The sequence below is a fragment of the Sorex fumeus genome, unplaced genomic scaffold, assembly GCF_029834395.1.
Source record: "Sorex fumeus unplaced genomic scaffold, SorFum_2.1 ptg000086l, whole genome shotgun sequence".
Classification (NCBI taxonomy): domain Eukaryota; kingdom Metazoa; phylum Chordata; class Mammalia; order Eulipotyphla; family Soricidae; genus Sorex; species Sorex fumeus.
This window is the reverse complement of record NW_026606143.1, coordinates 18520641-18535481: the sequence shown is the minus strand read 5'-3', so window position 1 is coordinate 18535481 and position 14841 is coordinate 18520641. Positions and strand designations below refer to the sequence as shown.

Genomic DNA, 14841 nt, shown 5'->3' with positions numbered 1-14841 from the left:
TACTGGGCCCGCTCGAGCAAATCGACGATCAACGGGAGGGCCTTTACCTTTTATTAGGTAGATACTTGAGTGAAATATTTCTCAACATCTCTAAAACCTTTATGATGATCAGTAATTCCTGTGGTATTTGGATTTCAAAGCCTTTATTTATTTGCCTTGTGATTTGGAGGTGAGTTATTTAACTCATCTGAATCTTTTCTTAGTAAAGAGTTATAGAATACTTCCACTGCTTGCTGGGATTTTATTCATAATCACATCCTGCTTGCATTCCTTATGATCTTTGAAATATAAGACATTAATATAAACTAACCCTAACCCTAACCCTAACCCTCCGCCCCTCTCAGAGAGCTCGGCAAGCTACCAAGAGTATCTCGCCTGCACGGCAGAGCCTGGCAAGCTCCCTGTGACGTATTGGATATGCCAGACACAGTAACAACAAAGTCTCCAATAGAGACGTTACTGGGCCCTCTCGAGCAAATCGATGATCAACGGGAGGGCATTTACTTTACTTTACTTTACTAATATAAACTTTAAAGGCTGCTACCAATTAAACAAATATAATGTCACATTCATAGGCATTTTCACACAACTGAGTTATACCATCTTCTTAAATCCTCTAATCCTTAAATTGGCCTCCTTGTTTGAAAAATGTTCACTCATATTCAGCATATTGCTATTTAATAATAATCAAAACTAACCCGGGACTGGAACAATAGAACACTGCATAGGGTGTTTGCCTTGCACATGGCCAACCCAGGTTCGATTCCCAGCAACCCATATGGTCCTCTGAGCACCGCCAGGGGTAATTCCTAAGTGGAGAGCCAGCAGTAATCCCTATGCATCGTCAGGTGTGACCTCCACACCAAAAAAAAAAATCCAAACAACAACAACAAAAAACTAACCCAATATTCATAGGCACACAGTATTAATATAAAATGTCTATGAAATAATTCTATATGTGTGAAGAGGACTGAGAGTCCCCTTTTCGTTTCATTAGAAACAAATTTTGCCAGTGATTCATGAATTGATTCTATGACTCAAATTTTGGGGAAATTAGCAAAATTGGCTAGCATAAAAAAATCAAAAACAAGCCAATACATAAACAACAAAAGGAAATAGCCAAGAGTAACTCTCACCATGCCCTAACCATATCGAAGTTCTGCATACTGCCATCACCTTTTAAAAGTTTTTCCCTTTTCTCTTACATATTTTTATTATTACAGCATTCTGTGAAACTTCTGAAAATCTTCTAGCTACTTCCATAGCCCTTTTACTAATTTAACTGATATATTTCTAGTATAATACTTATATGTTATTTTAATTATATAAATATCCACCTGATTATGTACTTTATGCTTCATTGTATCACTGCCATCCTGCTGTTCATCAATTTCCTCGAGCAGGCACCAGTAATGTCTCCATTCATCCTAGCCCTGAGATTTTAGCAAGTGCCACTGTGGAGGCTCTTTCAGGGTCAGGAGAATGAGACTCATCATTGTTACTGGGTTTTGGCATATCGGATACACCATAAAGTTAAATATCGAATATTTAACTTTATGCTTAAATTGTTTAAATATCTAGCAACTTCAATAAACCTTGATTCTCCGAAGATAGACTGAAATTGCATCAGTTTCATTTTCTGAACATGCAACACAGGACCTGAGATACAAAGTCTTTAAGTAAAAGTTAGCTGAACAAATTAGATTAATTTGTGGGACTGTGGGATTTGGGTAAACCAATGCTGGGGGTGGGGGGTGGAAGTGGGATTACTTCTGGCTCTTTGCCAGAGTTTGCTTCTGTCAGTACTCTGAGGACCAGGTGATTTCCTGGAGATTGAAACGGGGTCAGAAACATGCAAAGAAGGCAGGCATGTTTCTGTACAATAGGTCAGTACAATAAGTCTGTAATGACCCTCCAAACCCAAGATATTAAAGAGAATATTAGAAATCGTCAGGGACACATATTCAAGCTAAATATTAGTGGTGATTAAAATATTCTCTAAAATTAGATAATGTTAAGGGTAGTCTAGTCTTTGGGTAGGATAAGTAACTGTTGACCTCCAAAGCCTTGTTTATTGTGGTAGTGATTAATGCCTTGTATCCTCTGATTTGAACACTATTACAATCTGATTCCAAAAGTTTTATGTTTAACCATACCTCAAGGAGACTTTGAAAAATTGTAAAAGTTCAGCCTCGTTTCAATGACATTATGTTGGCTGGTTTATGTATTTGTTGAGTTGTCCTCACACTCAGATTCAATGATCCATTCACAGTTATGAGGTAAAAAATTTCAGATTCCCATGAACCATTTATTAGATAAGCTTGCTCATTTTGGCTCAAATCTTAAATGTAAATAAGGTTTTACCAAATTATGCTGTATAATCTTTGTTGTTGTTAGCAGTTGTGTTGTTTTAACGTTAGTTACATTGGAAATCCACTAATAGCATATAAAAGTATTTATACAATCTTATTGTAAAAACACATAAAGTCTATATAATTTTAAAATGTAAAGTCAAGGGTAAATGTGTGAAGATGAGTTATTTAAAAATAGCAGTAAAATGGGATTTCCAAAATAAATCCACATTAACTAGGATTTACAGCACAGTATAAGCCTGTACTATTAGTTGCAATGCCAGGATTTGGAGAACTATGCTGGCACATTAAATTTATTCATTTTCACAGCCTACAGACATTTTAATGTCTGAGTAGCAATAAGAACAAATTACCTAAAAACTTTTAATAGGTTATAATAAATTAAGTCTGAATGGTAATGCAAAAGTGGGTCCAACAGTACAAAATTATGAATCTCATATAATGATCCAACAACACTTAAAGTGTGGAAATAACATTGGTATTCTGGAATATACGACCACAGTTGATCCTAATTGTTTTTCTCTTGTCAAGAAGAAATTGTGCATCAATCTCTAAGTATTGCAAACTGTTCATTACATGCAAATGGTTATGTTTCCTATGCTCTCCATGGGGACTCAAAACTTCCTTACAAAAGGAGCCAGGCTAGAAGAGAAGATTCTCTGATGATACAAGTTTCCATCAGAATTCTTGATTTCTGAGGAACAGAAACAAACAAGCAAAACAAATACAACAGCAGAGGGAAGGAAATGGAGAGATTCATAGTACCAAAAGGAAAATCAAAGTATCAGACTACATAAGGTCCCAAAGGCAAAGCAGTTTCTTGTTCTTGACCAGATATTCTCCACAGAATAAATGAACTCCATATTACCACTGGCAACAAACCAAATGACTCAGGAAAAAGGACAACTGACAACGAATGAGAAAAACCTCTAGAAGACAGCTTCTAAAAGTCTCCTGCATGGGCTACTTGGTTGAAGTCCCACTTGGGTTGCTCAGGTACTCAAGTAATGTCTGATCCTGTGAATAAGAAGAGTTACTAGATACTCTTGAAAATGATTAAGTCTACTGGAAACCATACTTCAGTGATTTTAAATATGCCTTTTCTTTTTCTTTTTTGTTGTTTGGATCTTGGGATCACACTCTGCAGTGTTTAGGACTTACTCCTGGCACTGTGCTTAGTGATCACTTCTGGTGGTGGTCTGGGGACCATATAGGTGGCTGTGGACTGATCCTGAGTTGACCTTGTACAGGCCACTGCCTGGCTGCTCTACTATCTCTATGGAGTATCTTCCTTTTATTTTCAATGGAAGCCCTTTACTTAATCTACAGATCTGTATTCTGACTTCAGTATTAGGTTAATCTTATTTCCATTTTAAACCAAGTCTTTTGATTTATTTTATATGCATTGCCCTGTTCTGCTACTCTGTTTTAACAAGGAACAGAGAATATAGAAATAGGGGGGAAAGCAGCACTTTCCTTTTTATTGCAACTTTTTATTTGTCTATTTTCTAAATCAAAGCCTAGCAAAATTCTCTGTACATTATTGGTATTTGGGGCTTTACCACCCCTGGGTTCTTGTGTCACTACTAAACTATGTCATACTTGTAAAGTAGTAAACAAGTACATATGGTTGAATTCCAGCCAAACTTTATTCACAAAACAGCCAGTTAGCAGAATTTGACATCATACAAGTGTACTGTTGTAAATCAATATTCACAGAATGTCAAAAATGATGTCCTACTGTTTCATAGGTTGTATTGTCCATGATGAATTAGTTAACTTACAGTTTACATGGGCTGGAGCAATAGCACAGCAGGTAGGGCATTTGCCTTGCTGCAGAAGACCTGGGTTCAATTCCTCTATTCCTCTCAGAGAGCCCAGCAAGCTACCGGGATTATCCCGCCCATGCGGCAGAGCCTGGCAAGCTCCCTGTGGCGTATTCAATATGCCAAATACAGTAACAACAAGTCTCACAATGGAGACGTTACTGGTGCCTGCATGAGCAAATTGATGAACAATAAGAGGACAGTGCTACTATTCTCCATGATGTTTTAGGTGAAATGATTATGCAGTAATGATCATGAGACTAATGTTAACATCAAGCTCTGAGTTCTACAGTGGCATTTCTTAATCTGTTGTTACAGTCTCTGAAATATTCCTCAGAATAAATCTGATTCAGAAAACAATCACTGCATCTAATAAGGTGAGAAAAAACTCTGAAGAACTATAAACTAAAATCAAAATTAAATAGCTGTCACTCAGGAAAGCCTCAGGGGAAGCAGCACTCTACAGAAATGCATTCATATAAAATGTATCTATAATTTTCTATTACCCATGTGCCCAAGTATTTGCTCCTTCCTTGGTTTTGCAAAGCCCTGTCCATTATAGTCTTGAAAACGAGCAAGAATTGAAAACGTGTATACTCTGATGTTGGTAAAACAATCTTAGTCTCTTGCTTGTACCTATAATTTGGTTATATACTGGAAGATTTACCATTCTTATGGCTGCCTTTTTCCTCTTCAATTTGATAAATAGTTCATCCTGAACCAACTCATCTGTGAACAGGCCACTTGTACTATAATTTGTCAATTTTATCATCGTTCTAAATTTACAACTGATGTCAGAATAACTTTTCTCTCTCCTTGTATAACTTGTTCATAGCTAGCTCTTTCCTTATGCTGCCGTTCACAATATCGTTCTTCTCTGGTTGCCAAAGTCATATTTTCTGAATAGAGACTAAGGATCCGAACGGCATAATGGAAGAGTGTCAAAGAGGACTATATGGTACCAAGAACTGTTACAGAATGAACATACCTCTGATTGGTCAGGGGGCTGTGAATTTAGGAGAAAAGAGCTCTTCACCTGCTTTGTATCATTAGTCACCAACAATGTGTCTACCTTGCGCACAATAGGCTCACACTGAATAGCTGCCGAGTGCACTGTACTCAGTATTTACAATAGATTCAAAAGTGTAAGAGTATGGACCTATTGTATTGTTAGCTATTCAAAAAAGATGAGAATTTCAATTTCTTTGTACTAAGAGAAGGCATGAAAGGAAACCTTTCTTGGTTAAAAGATGAGGTACAATGAAAGGAAGGGAAAGCTTGGGAACATGTTACTTTAGGAAATATGAAGGAACTACATTGATTTAATTTAATTATTCATGATAAATGTTATACATCTCTATATAGAACACACACACACACACACATATATATATATATATATATATATAGAGAGAGAGAGAGAGAGAGAGAGAGGATATATTGGTGATCACAAAGGATGGGGCTCTGCAAGTCTTACAGATTAAGAGGCAGTCATAAGAATGGTAAATGGAAAATACAAATAAATATGCAAAGACATACTTTCAGCAATTTACAGTGCTGTGAAAGAGATCAAGCAAGATAACCGGCAGAGAAACCAAGCCTGTGTGTATATTTGTGTCCTCTTTAATACAAGAGTGCAAGATGCATATCAGAAAAGGAAACCGTAGAACACACATCTACATAGATATGTGCATTCATAATGTATGTAACATTTCATATACATGTTAAGAGACGTTTATGACAGTCCTGAGAAGGAAAAACTTATGACATAGAATATGATGACTATGGAAAGACAAATCGTCAGGCAAAGTGAGAACGAAGCTTAGTGGTGTGAAAAAGCATTAGAAGAAAGAGTAAGAAGGCACATGAATAGAAATGGCAAGGAGGTCAGTTCTGTGCAACCTCTTTGCAAGTATCATACTTTATGACACTTACTTATAGTTATACGAATTATATGTTGCATCAGATAGTATCTGCTACATATTGCTTCAGTGTTGTGGGAGGTTTCTTCAATTTGGAAAGAGCAATTAGCATGTTCCACATTTTGGGTAGCTCCTTTTTTTATGAATGTCTCACTCCTAAGTCTGAGGATCCCTTAGGGATGGGGTGTTTTTCATGCATTTTAAGAAGTTCTTCAGTGCTGTCGTTACCATAGTTTCCGTTATCACTTCTTCTCGATTGAGTACAGCAATCTGTCATCTTCTTAAACATGCCAAGCTGGACAACAGCTCTTTGAGAACCAGCTATCAAAATTATCCAATTATTTTAATATGCTTATTTTATGAAAGACATATTTGATGGGCAACAATTTAAAACCCCTCTTTGAATTTCTGCTCTGCGCCAAACTCCCAATAAATCTGTTATTTACTACTTATGAAAAAAATACACAGGAGCCAAGAAGTTGTAGAAGAGTTTCTAAGCAGCAATAAAAGGCTAACAATATTTCTGTAATAATGAAGTACTCAACTGTTTCACTACATAAAGAGACCGAATTCTCATGTCACTATTAGCTATTAATGCTGAAATGCTCACTTTAAATGTATTTCCATATATACTATATGCTGAACCCTAAAAATGTAGCTTTGAACAAATTCTCAGTGGTGAATTTTCATGCCGATTCTCACCTGCTAGCCTTTGTCCTCTACTTTCAGAAACCATGATAGCTTTGATACCATCAACTAAAATCTTACTAAATTTATTACTGCTAGAAAATTGGAAAGGCAAGTGATATCATGGATTAATCTTAGCACTTGGATTCCAACGAAGGACAACGAATGGCAGAAATTTTTACTCAAGTGACTTTTCCGTCAAAGTTTCAGCATTTGACTGCCAAACTTATGTGTTAAAACCCCATCAAAATCTCTGCATCAGCTGGGAGAATGGGCACTCTTAAAACTGACTCTACAGAAAACATACCCATAATTAATTTGGCCTTTTACAATATACACCATTCTATAGGTATCCTCTGATTTAAACATAGTAATTCATAGTCAGTTAATTGCAAACTCATTGATTATTTCCAGGGGATTGGTTAAATAAATAGTATTATTTTTAAGAAATATAAAATATGTATGTATGGACATCCATTCTCAACTCCCCTTGGTAAGTCAATGGCCTTCAAATATTACTCCTGTTTTTAGGAAAATTCTAGGCTACAAGCTTCAAAAGTAGGGTGGACATAATTATGAAGTCTCTTTCCAATAAGAGGAAGGTAGTCTTTTTTTCAAGGACAAACTTATCTCAATTTTGTTTCAGGAGATATCCAAATTCAGTGTACTCTACAAATATAAACCCGTTAAAAAAAACGGGGTCCTTTACAAAATACTTTAGAAAGTTTTTAATCACAAATAGTCAAGTTAAAGGAGATCTAAAGAGCAGATAAATTTGTCTTTAATAATCTTAGACCACCTGCCCCTCTTTCTCTTCTCTCTGTAATCTAGGACACTAGGTCTTTTTCGGTCTCCATATTTTCCTCATAGCGCAGCGGTAGGGCGTTTGCCTTGCACACAGCCAACATGGCTGACCCGAGTTCGATTTCTCCACCCCTCTCGGAGAGCCTGACAAACTACTGAGAGTATCTCGCCTGCACAGCAGAGCCTGGCAAGCTACCCGTGATGTATTTGATATGCCAAACACAGTAACAACAAAGTCTCCAATGGAGACGTTACTGGGCCCGCTTGAGCAAATCGATGAACAACGGGAAGACAGTGACAGTGATATTTTCCTCATCTGAGAGATCACAGCAAATTTCTTAAGCTGGATTATCTGTCTGTAATATTTTCTTCTGCACACATTTCCAACTTAAGAAAAGTAAGACAATCTTGTTTCACCAAAACATGAACTTTAACTGAATTTTCAAAGTTGATGATAAAAATGAGCATTGCAATATGATATATTTCATCGTTATCAACTTACGTATCCTAAATTACAATTAATATTGACCATTGTTACAATGTAACAGACATGATTATGTTACTTTTTACTTATGCTTTTAAAAACAGTACCATATATTAACACACTTGGGCTCCACTAGATAAATTATATTGTGCAATTGTATATGTATGTAGATATGGCATGCTAGAAGTTTAAGGCATAGATATTAAGGCATATATAGTACAATTGTAGATATGTTAGATATGTAATACTAGAAGATTAACATTAAGGCAATGCCATTTTCCCCCAAAACACTGAGTATCCCGTATCAAAATAACATTCTGTTACTTCACTCCACATATATGGCTTAACATTTGTTGATTTAAAGCTTAAATTGTTTCATCTAAACAATTTCACTTCCATTTACTTTTTCAGGTGGATTTCAAATGAAATTTCTTAAGATTTCAAGGTCTCAGACTTTCTCATGACAAAACTCGTTAAGGCAGTGCTGGTAATTTCTAATATGGTTCAGTGAACAGTATTATCCCATTAAATAAACAGGCTCCATTTTCATTAAGAGCCAGGCACTTTAACTCTTTTAAACACTCAATCTAATAGAGATTTTCACCATTTCTACTGTCAACGTCAAGGATTTTCAACCCCATTAAGTAGCAGGCCATATATTAAAATGTAATGCTTTTTTACTCCAGAAGAATATATAGAGCTAAATATTAGGGCATGCTATGATTTCCGCTTTTCATTGTTTCACTCAAGGTACTTGTTGGCACTCCAATTTACTCTATCACTATATGAGCTAACATTATTTTCATAAGTTTCCTTCATGGGCTCGGCTTTCCTCTTGAAATCTCCCATTAACATTTCTTCTTGTTAGTTCTAAAATGAGTAGGCAGAAGTGCTAGCTGAGGAGGATGTGTTTGGCTGACTGGGAATTTTCCTCAATTTCTCATCCAAGAGCACTACTTTCAGAAAGTGCCACAATTCACAAAACAAAGCTTAATAAACTTTCAAGGTTGTTCAATCTAAAGTTCCATTATTTAGGAACAGTAATTTAATAAGTAAAATATTTTATAGATATAGGTGACTAACTTATGAAGAGTGATTACTTACAATAAGATCTTATAGTGAATACTTTGTGGAAAATAAAATCCTAAGTCGTTTATGCACACCTAATTTTGACTTCTGTTTAAGAAGAGAGCAGGGATACATTTCCTGAGAATATGCAGCTAGTAAGCTAAAAAGGCAGTGACTTTTAGCCACATTTTCTGCATGTAGCTTCCGTTCTCTTAGCCAACTTTCCAAACTTCTATTAGGGCTGAATGTGGCATGCCAATATTTTTTTCAGTAGTGAGACTTCACATATGCAATAAATTACTGCATATTTAATGAATAAGTAGCTACATACATAATTGAATGAAATTATTATTAAACTAATTTTAGTGGCATGCAGCATAACTGATATTTACTTCTGTAAAAATAGGATATTTTAAGAGAGATTTCCATGACAGCATAACATATTTTTAGAATATCTTGAAAATATCAATTCGTGCATTTAATTTTATCATTCACTTCTGTGAAATAAATTAACTGAGCTGTATAAAGCAAAATCATCTTCTTATAATTGGCAGTGACTTTATATTTAATGACAGCATATGCTATAAGCTGGGCACATATTGGTATAAAGCTCTTTGTCTGTTTTAGGTGCTGCGCCCAGCAACAGTCACAGTTTACCCCTTAATCTGCTCTCAGGGATCACTCTGGTGATGCTCTGGACACCCCATTACTGTATATTCTCAGAGAGACAAATGTAGTGCCAGAGATCAAACATGGGTTTGCTTTGCTCACTATCTTCCGGTACTGGGGTCGAAAGTTTTTATTTGAAAAGATAAATCAGGGGGTCTGAGAGATAGTACAGTTGTAGGAAGTCTGCCTTGCATGCAGCCCACCTGGGTTCTTTCTGAGGAAATCCTTGTGATGCCCTGAGCTCTCCAGAAGCGATCTCTGAGCACATAACCAGGAGTAAGCCCTGAGAACCATGTGATGTGGACCCAGAACAAACAAAAATCAATAAAATGACATCTGATAGAATTTTATACAGAAAACAATACACTTGTGCAATATATTGTTTTATATCTACACAATGTGTTCGAGGAAAATTGTATATATATCCTCAATCTCCAGTGTATCCCTACATAGATCTGCTTAGTATACAACTACTAGGTTACTACTCCTTCTGTTGCTAGTTAGTGCCAGCAAGTCTGTCTTATTCCATACATAAACTGAGCATTTTTTGAAATAAATAGATTTTATTTGGAGGATTTTTGGAGAGGGAGAGAAAGGGATAAGCAGATAAGTGGGGGGAATGGAGAGTAAGAGAGAGAGTAACGCGTCCAGAGAGAACGCGGGCTTCTCCAAGGGTAGAGAGAGCCCCTAGACACATCCTAGCATTAGGCACGAAAGCATGAAAGTACACATCTCAAGAGGGGAGATGCAGGCGACACATGTGCTCAGCCCACCTGTGCTCAGCCACGTGGGCACAAGCAGCACATACGCTTGGACAGCATATGCCTGCCAAAAACTGAGCATTTTTAATGCACTTAATGAAATAGTCTTAAAAATTCTCTGGTTGGGGCCATAGAGAATACAGGAGGTAAGGCACCTACTTTGCGAGCACCTGAAACTGGTTCAAGCCCTGGGTCCATATAGGACTGAATTCTGAGCACAGAGCTGGAGTAAGCCTCCAGCATATCTAGGTGTGACTCCAACCAAACATCCAGGACTGCAAGAAATTTTCTGATCAAGGGAAAGTGTTTTTGTTTTTATAGAATAGGAAATTGTGCCTTTATTCTTTAAGTTTGTCTACTGATTGGGTTTGTGAAATATTTCAGCTGTTGCTTTTAATATCACCCTCATTTAAAAAAAATAAAATTGAATCACAGTAAGATGTAGTTACAAAGTTTTCATGAAAGAAAAATGTTTTAATAAATGGCTTTTCAATTTAAGACAAAATATACTGTCAAGGAGTGGGTAACTTTAGAAAGTCTCAGGACACTTAAAATGATTATATAATGCAGGGACTTGATAGATTGTATAATGTAGGGACTTGTCAGATTTATTGAGGAGTTTAGGTGTTTACCTTGCATAGACCAGACCCCTTTTAAATCCTTGTTACCACATAAGGTACTTCAAGTACCCTTCCCCCACCAAGAGTGCTCCCCATACACTGTAGCACTGTAGCACTGTCCTCCTGTTGTTCATCGATTTGCTCGAGCGGGCCCAGTAACGTCTCCACTGTGAGACTTGTTGTTACTGTGTTTGGCATATCAAATATGCCACGGGTAGCTTGCCAGGCTTTGCCCTGCAGATGAGATACTCTCGGTAGCTTGCCGGGCTCTCCAAGAGGGGTGGGGGAATCGAACCCAGCTCGGGCCGGGCTGGCCATGTGCAAGGCAAATGCCCTACTGCTGTGCTACCGCTCCAGATCCCCATACAAACAACTAGAATTAAAGCTTCTGAGCACCAGTAGGAACAGCAATAAAATAAAACAACATAAAGTAGACCAGTAGGCCTGGCAAGGCACTAGCCCAGAATGGAACTGACTTGGCCTCAATGCCTATCCCTGTCAGGTGTGATTCCTGAGTACAGAGGCAGGATTAAGGCCCGAGCACAGCCAGTTGTGCTTCAAACAACTGAAAAGAGACAAAAATAAAATAATTTGGGGTTGGAGGATAGTACAGCAGGTAGGCATTTGCTTCGCATATGGCTGACTCAGTTTCATATCCTGGCACCCCATGTGTTCCCCTTAGAGCCTTCAAGGAGTGATCCCTGAATACAGTGTCAGAAGTAAGCCACTGCTGGGTGTGACTCAAAACCAAAAGAAAAACAATAATTATATAGTGGCAAGACTGTGTTGAAGCAAATGAACTAAGATACAAATGCCATAAAAATCATGTTTTGAATTTTGGTTTCTGGCCCAAGTGGAGTAACAGGGATCAATTTTACAATCTTTGTAAAACTTTTTTAAAAACTACAAAGTACACTAATGGTTTTGAAAACCTTAGGTATAAAATGAAAGTGATCTCTGAGAAATTATAAACAAATATGTGATCCCCACATTTGCCCTAGTTGACTGTGTGGAGAGCATTTTAGGGTATCACATAGGTGGAAGGAATTCTCATAGATTCATGCATTCTCTAGTGCGTTCCTGTCAGACATACTGGGAAACCTCATTGTTCACCCACTTTAATAATGCTTAGAAGGGTCTTGCCTCAGAAAAGTGGAAAAATTAGCTGCAAATTTATGCTCTTTAGATAAAGACTCATGAAGTGTGAAAGGAAATAATCAAGCAATAAAATTGGCTCCAAAGAAATTACCTGTGTCCCCAAACAAAGTTAAAGAATATTTAACTGCACAAAACTATTGAGTACACAACAAGTTACACTCCCTATATCTGGTATCAAGTACAATGTAAGATGGGTTTACCGCAGTGTTATTTACAATAGTCAAGGGCTATAACCAACCTATGTACTGAATAGGTGTCTGCATTTAAAGATAAGTGCTCATGCAAGCACACATATATTTATACAAAGACACTGGAATGCTATACTTGGGTATAATAAAAGCTAAACCCTCTTGTAATTTTTAGCAACATGGATGACTATAGAAATTATTGTGCTCAGTGAAATAAGTCAGAGAAGACAAACACTGTAAGATCTTCCTTTATACTAGATATAGAGAGAAATAAAAATCAATCAACTAAATGAAATAAAAATAAACAGTCAGTCCATAAGAATGAATTCATTATGATCATAAGGGAAAGGAGAAGAGAGGTGGATAGATTTACTTGGTGTCAGTTGTATAGTAAAAGAATCAGATTTTCATGTTGAACTGAATTTGATATACACAGGTAATGATTTATAACAATAAACACATGAAATTTATAATGTTATCTGTATGCAATGTTGCTATAATACAATTTTGAATAAAGGCTATTTAGTAGCGTTTTAAAAATTACCAGTCATCCAAGACTCAGTAAAGTTACATAGAACTGAGGTGAAAAATTAATTGAAATTGATAGAGATCAGACATATAGAACAATTATAAACTATAACTATTTTCAATATTTTCAAAATAGAAGAAATATTTTCATGTAGAGACAAGAAAAGGTTAGAAAATCAGGGCTAGAGTGATAGAACAGTGGGTGAAATGCTGACTACCTGGGTTCAATACCCAGAACCATATATGGTCCTCTACCACCTACCACACCCCACCAGAATGATCCAGGAATAGGTCCTAAATACCGCTTGGTATAGCTACAAAAAAAAATACACACACACAAATTTTACTTAAATAATATGTTAGGTACCACAAATCAATTTTAGGTTAAAATATATACTGGAAGGTACTACATATCTGCTGTGCAAACTGTTGGATTAGTCAATTTGGTATTGTAGAGTATTTAAAATAAATCACATAGGAAAAGACTGAAAACTAAGAGAAAATACCAGTGAGCTTTGGAAGAGCATCTATCAATCTAATCTAATGTGTCATCCAAGTCTGTCAAAAATAAGAAGGGGGCAACGATATTTTTAATACAATGCCTTGGACGTATATAAATTTGATTAAATCTATAAACCCACAGATATAAGAAGCTTACAGATCTTAAGAAAACAGTTTCCTTCAAAACTGCACTAAGACATGTAAGAGAATAATTGATCCAATCTCAATGACTCCCCAGTAAACATTTCCTATGTCACTGTCTTAGACTCACCTTAACAAGGAACAACTTGAAATGTACCAAATCTGTATCAAAACAACTCCTTTTAGTGGACTTGAATACAGGCTACATTTCAATGTTATTTTTTTCATGAGTATATTATTTTATAACAAAACATATTAAATATAAAATAACCTTGTTTCATATAACCTTGAAGATTGAAGGTTTATGCATCTACCCAAGAACACCAGGTGTTAGTTATGCATCTGTCAGTAGGTTGGAAATCTAGAAATGCTGCATCAGTTCAAAAGTCACTCTAGTGTTGATTTTATAAAATGCATTTTCTGCATGACAGCAGATTGAAAATCCATAAATTTCTTCTATATCCAATCCCAACACTTGAGTGAATACAAGTTTGATTGATATATACATAATTACACAATATTTAAAAGTAGTCATGGTTTATTTAGATACAAATTATATGACTGGAAGTATTTTGATACTTAATTCCTTAACATCAAGAGGAATATTTGCTATGCAAAAATTGTTTGAGGATGGAGAACTGTAAAGCTGAATATAATATTGCTTTTCTGAATGTCACAGTTTGAAATCTCTTAACTAAATTAACATACGATCTTTCTATTTGTTTTCATCTGTATTAATCAGTATTTTCTACCAATAACAGTTGGTCACATTTAAATCTGCTTGATTAAAAATGCTCTATGAACAATTTGGTCTAAAAGAGGCTGCAAAAATACTTAAATGTTGTCTAATAAATATAGTATTTCTTGGAACTAAAGAGCATATTTTACAACCTAAATTATAACCTCCACAATCAATTTATATCTATCTGCTTCCTCAAAAGACCCAGCAAGCTGAAAATAAACTACATACTGATTCTAATCCATTCGTTGCATTTCCATTAACATAAACCATAAAAAAGTCAATAAGTACCAACAATTAAGCCGGTGCTGTTTTGGTCTCTGGACTATCTTAAAAGGCATGTTGTCAATAGGATATATAGAAATATTTCCAC

General features: G+C 36.1%; 1 protein-coding gene across 3 annotated transcripts in view; it reads right to left on the bottom strand.

Moving 5' to 3' along the window:
* DMD (dystrophin) overlaps positions 1–14841 on the bottom strand; it is a 2292284-nt gene that overhangs the window by 1207661 nt on the left and 1069782 nt on the right. The gene's annotated exons all lie outside the window — the stretch shown is intronic.